The sequence below is a fragment of the Anabrus simplex genome, chromosome 3 (assembly GCF_040414725.1).
Source record: "Anabrus simplex isolate iqAnaSimp1 chromosome 3, ASM4041472v1, whole genome shotgun sequence".
NCBI classification, from domain to species: Eukaryota; Metazoa; Arthropoda; class Insecta; order Orthoptera; family Tettigoniidae; genus Anabrus; species Anabrus simplex.
This window is the reverse complement of record NC_090267.1, coordinates 81,413,227-81,419,226: the sequence shown is the minus strand read 5'-3', so window position 1 is coordinate 81,419,226 and position 6,000 is coordinate 81,413,227. Positions and strand designations below refer to the sequence as shown.

Below are 6,000 nucleotides of genomic sequence, written 5' to 3'. Positions count from 1 at the left end.
ATTACTGCAGCTAAACACAGCACATACCTTTCCCCTCATGTTGAGAGGAGATATCAAGGAATGACACACGCTACTATTTATTTATGTCAACTCACTGAAAACGCATAAATAACACCAAAAACTTCACACAAAAATACACGTGCTCTTATGAGAGAATCAGTACTGTTCAGGTCTATCCGCTAGAGTGAGCTCCAGTAGCTGTCCCTCGATATCTCGCTCAGTGTCGCGTATTATCTCTTTTGTATTTCTTATGAGCTACCGGTACCTTACATCATATAGCTACCCGCTTTGCGGTTCACGGCTTCCACTATAAGATCTGCACGATCAAATTATATCGCTCAATCTGTACAGAGTATATCTGCGAATTATGGAAGTCACATTGCCACCGATAACACGCCCTCGTCTACTTGAAAAGGACATATTCTCTCACAGATTTCACGCTAACGACTTAAATGTAGCAACGTTTTTAATTCCCACTATGTGGGCCTATTCTCATTATTGATTTGATATTAAGTTCTGCGAGATCCTTCTCTACCTGCCGGATCCACAAGATTCCACTTGTTTTGCCCCTGCTGGCTACTTTGAAAATGTTATAAGATAGTCTGTGGAGTCCATTCCAAACAGATGTCTGTAGAAAGGCAGCCGCCTTCTTCTGACGGCATCTATGAGGGTTCGTTGGTGTTGATAGAGTTCACAACCGAGCAAGAGGCTGCGCTGTTTGAGTCACGTAGCCATCAGTCTGCATTCGGGAGATAGTGGGTTTGAACCCCACTGCCCGCAGTCCTGAAGATGAGTTTCCGTGGCTTCCCATTTTCACATCAGGCAAATGCTGGGGCTGTACCTTATTTTAGGGCACGGTCGCTTCTTTACCACTCCTTGCCCTTCATTCATTCATTCATTTATTTCAATTAATTCCAACGAGCCTGCAGGCTCATACATAGGAATTGTACAGGACATTACATACTGGCGGGCACTTACACATCAAAATATAGTTTGTGTATATAAGATAATTAGTAAATGGTTGAACATATAAACACATACAATATATAAAATATGTACATCATCAATATGAGGATTACAGAGAATTATTTCTGACTGTATTTACATTTACGTAAGATGAAAGTTGCAAAGGTACAAGAATGGATTATGGAGTATTTTCATTTACATAAGAGTTGCTGAAGTACGGTACAAGAATAGATTTCAGATTATTTACAATTACATACCGTAACACAAAAGTTGCAGACGTACAGGAATTGATTACAGAGTATTTACAGTATATATACATAACACAGAGTTGCAGAGGTACAAGAACAGATTACAGAGTATTTACATTTACCTAACATAAAAGTTGTAGATGTACAAGAATAGTTGCGGACAGTTTGCAAGATTGTTTGGGAGAATGCCTTAAATGACATCTGATATTTTGATTTAAACAGCACTGTACCTTTCCCAAAAATAATGCTTGACTCTTTGTTTGAATTTTGCCAAAGTTGATGCTGTTTTTATCTCCACAGGGATGTTATTAAATAACTGGATCGCAGAGAACTTCAAGCTGTTTATACCATATTTATAAGAGCAAACATTGTATAAGGCAAAGTCATTTGCATGCCTAGTACTATATGGATGGTTGTCAGAATTCAGAGTATATGTAGTGTCGTTACCATATAACCTATCTGTGTCATTACGGCGTAAATCAGATTGAAATTACATAAAAAATCGTACAGTTCACAGTTTGTACCATCACTTTCCATTTAACAGGATCCTTGGTCCTATTATCTTTCTCAACAGGGCTTGGGACCAGCTATGGCGGAGTATTATTATTATTATTATTATTATTATTATTATTATTATTATTATTATTATTATTATTATTATTATTATTATTATTATTATTGATATTAATGGAGCTGTAATTTGGAAAGTTATTGTTTTTAAATTATTATGGAGATTGCTTTTTAGACATTTTGTGTCTTTGAGTTACGAGGTTTCATTGTCAATATTTTTGAAGGGAAGGCGGTGAAATACGGTATGACGCTATAATAAACATGGTTGTGTTGACAGTAATGTGGGGTTTCTACGTTTCACAAGATGTATTCTAGCGTCTGGTGTATTCTGGTCGACATTGTATTAAATTCTTAAAGACTTGCGATACTTGCATTAGCTGTACATTTTGTGATAACACGCTGCAGGTATTATTGTTTATTTTATACCTAAAACGTACAATCTTCAAACCGGGTACCTTATCATGACGGCGTAAATTGGTGTAAACAATGATCACGTTCTTCATGTGATGAGAGAGTTATTTAATTACAGTGACAGCCCTCTCATTTGCATTGCAGTGCCTTTATTTAATGTGTACAAGCAGACAGTTGAGTTACACAGTACTTCTGAATGCGTACTGATGGTATTTTCATTCGTTGGTCGGGGGTTTTCGGCATTTGACTTGCCAAATATTGTTCGGTGCGTAACGAAATTTGTTTGCACATTTGCTGTTATGTAAAAATTAGAATTTTTTTTAAATTACTGAATTAATGAGATTTCTTAGAAATACGTGTGGTATACTCCTTGTTTACCATGTGTGACAGTTTGCTAACCAGCGAGCAGTGTTGAATTTTGTTAGATTGTATTGAGTGTAGGGTTTTCTTGGTTATTAGTTCTGTGTATACTTAATGTTGTAGAGTCAAGAATACGTCTGATTTTGAAGGTTATATTTGGGTATAGATGAATGGAAGGGATGAGTTGTTGGGAAATCACTTCATGAATACTTCTTTTGTGTTTCTCTTGTTCGTGTAGCGCGACTTCATTGAGTCTCTGTATAGCGAATCTTATTTAATTCATTTAACGTAGGGCCCTGATTTGCAAACTTCTTGAATTTTTCTGCTCACTACAAAAATAAATTTTAAATATTTTCTTTAGACAGCTGGTATGACCGGATTATTTGTGTATATTTTGTTCTTTAGTAGTTACGGGTCATTTTAAAATGAAATAACTTAAGAAATATTACAAAAGATTCTCTCTCTTTTTTCTTTTTCTGTATATACACTAGCGTCTAAAACTCAGCTCTGAAGTTAAACATTCTTGAAATTGGTATATAACTGAGATTTATTGGATTTCTGATCTATTTCCTGTTGTGAATATTTGTCCATTCTGATCTCTTGTGCATTGATATTTAATTATAATTTAGGTGTTATGTAGGTATCTGGAGGCTGGCCCTGCAGTCTAAGTGTAGCATGCCTACCTCTAACACGGAGTGTCCGGTTTAGATTTCCGGCTAGCGCAGGAATTTTTTACCTGGACCTAAGTGTTGGTTCGAGGTCTACACAGAGAAAGTTTATGTGATAACAGTTGAGGCGCTATCTGAAGGGCAGATGGGGAATCTGACCTGGAAAACCAAGAATAACGGCCTAGAGTGTTCATTCCACTGACTGTGTGTCGCCTCATAATCTGTAGGCCTTGGGGCTGAGCAAGGGTTGCTGTAGCACCATGGGTTTTTTTTGGTTTGGTTTGTAGGTACCCGGTGAGTGATGCTTGTAATATAATCTTCAGCCTGTGTGCACCAAGTGTTAGCCAGGATTCTGATACATTGCTATACCAAAGAATTTACGAACCATAAAGTCTCTGTTTTCTTTGTTGTTGGAAATAATCTACTGTTTTAATTATAATACTAACTACTTTCCTTCCTTTTTAAAATATCTGTTATTTTAGACTGTTCTCCAACACTGACCTCTGACCAGAGAGCTCCCAAATTTTGTAGGATAGGCACTCGCTAAAGAAAATGGGGAAAAGGCAGTATAAGTGAAGGAAAGCATGCCCACAAAATAGGCTAGTTGGTTTGTCTAACTGGGAGATTGCTGCAAAACAAGGGATTTCTGAATTTGGCTTCACTTTGAAGTGAATACAAGAGAGAGACCCTCTCAGAGATAAGAGTACATAGTGGACCTCTTAGAAGAACAGCTGCTGCTGAAGATATACACATTGTGATGTTAAACAAGCTTAACAGAAGGCGTACAGCTGTGGACATCTGCACTGCAATTAATGGAACTGAAAACTACCAGTGTAAGTGTCGACTGTGAAATTTTGTTTACATGATGGTGGGTTGTGTGGACGGGTATCTGCCAAAAAGCTCTCGGTGCTGCTTCCATACCCAGTTGACATACTTATGGAAGGAGAAAAACATATAAAAATGATGTAAATCAACTGTTTAAATCAGCATAATGAAACAATATGTTGTGTTTCTACTGGCCGGCCAATTTCGTATTTTCTCCAATAGAATTTGCATTGTGTCCAAGCACAAGACTCCAGCAATCGGTAAAAGTAAGAGAGTCACGAACTTGTAAACCGCCAGGGCATGCGCAGGATACAAGTGCTCTATCCACAACATGATTAAATTTTGTCACCTTTTATAATTTTTGTGTATGTGTTGCTTTTTGTCACTGGATACTGCAGGCCTGTGGACCACATTGTGTCTTAACTTTGCTTTCCCCAAGCCCAATTATCTTGTCACTAGCTGGACCTAACCAGTCCAAACCAATGGTCTAGTCACTAGCTGGACCTAATCAGTTCAGAGTAGTGGTTTTGTCACAAGCCAGACCTAACCATTTCAAACCAGTGGCGTTTTCATGGGATACTAGAGATGTATGAGCCGCTTCACGGCTTACGCTCCCAGACCCTCTTTGCTTGCGCGCTGACGTTGGCAAGCCTGTTGAGTATTATGTGACATTGTCTGAGCCTCACCATATTGGCTCTCTAACATAACTTTTGCCCACTGGGTACAGAACTTTTACATAAATCTGAGAGACTTCGGTGAGCCAGACAATGTAAACAGTGGACCCTTGAGAAGTGGAAACTTGTGCTATGCACTGATGGGTCAAAATTTGAAAGTTAGGGTCTAATTGTCATCAGTATGTCTACCAGAAGAAAGAATGTTTGAAAGGTGCCTAACATCAGCTGTGAAGTATGGGGTGGTAGCATTATGGTTTGGGGTTCTCTCAGTAACAGCAAATTGGGAAACTAGGTGAAAGTAGAAGATGTCTTGAGGAAGGAGCAGTACCATAGCATTGTATCGAGCACTGCAGTACCATCTGGAACTCAACTTGCTGACAGATTGTTTGTTATGCAACAGGACGAAAAATCGTCAGGAGTTCTACAGGTAATGACTTGCCCTGTCGGTCAACCGATTTAACACCTATCGAGTTGTGGAATGAACTCTTTCAACAGTTGTGAAGATCTCTGAAAATGTCTTTTGCAAGTGTGTGTCCTATAACCATAGATATGCTGGAGAAACTAACCAGAAGAATGTTGCCTATTTGTCAAGTAGCAATCTCAGCAAAAGAGGGACACATTCAGTAGATGAACACAGAGTTTGAACAGTGTAGTTCTATAGTTGGGCCCACGAGAGTTGGAGTCTGACATTTGAGCGGCGAAAGCAGTGACTACGAAGTACATTGCGTTGTCATATTTACCTCCATCTGCGGCATATCACCCTTTCGTACAGGCACAGTATTTGATAAAACTTGTAGGCCTAATGCGATTCAGTAAACTTTGACCCGTTCCTAAGCTCGTGCTAATAATTCCAGCGTTTGGGACAGAACACAGTATTGCCGATAAATATTAGATTTCATAATCATAACAAAATCATCACTTTCTGACAATAACCTCAACAAATGAACATGTTAAATACAGAATAGAACTGTACAACTAACCGCTGATTAACTTACAAAAAAATAATCTAACAACGAAAATAATATTATGAAAACAAACGCGTAAATACATAAAGCAGCAACAGTTAACATAACTAACACAGTATCACTCTGAATTATATCACGAAAGTGACTGAGAACAAGTCAACCTACGTGGCGATAGGTTTCTTAAATGTGGCATCGTGTTATTGTTGTCATAGCAACAGACCATTTTCGAGCAGCGTTAGTCAACTTTTTGTCGGTGGTGGCGTTAAATGTCAGACTCCAAATCTGTGGGCCTTAGTATAGAAGACATTGTTTT

At 38.3% G+C, this 6,000-nt stretch overlaps 1 protein-coding gene across 3 annotated transcripts in view; it reads left to right on the top strand.

Annotated features, from left to right (window-relative positions):
* Positions 1-2,053: 2,053 nt before the first annotated feature.
* Scm (Polycomb protein Scm) overlaps positions 2,054-6,000 on the top strand; it is a 478,066-nt gene continuing 474,119 nt past the window's right edge. For 2 of the 3 annotated variants that reach the window (XM_067142594.2, XM_067142591.2), the window contains exon 1: positions 2,054-2,189. The gene's annotated coding sequence lies outside the window, so the exon portion shown is untranslated. The remainder of the gene's footprint in view (positions 2,190-6,000) is intronic. The other variant, XM_067142593.2, reaches the window with a different exon arrangement.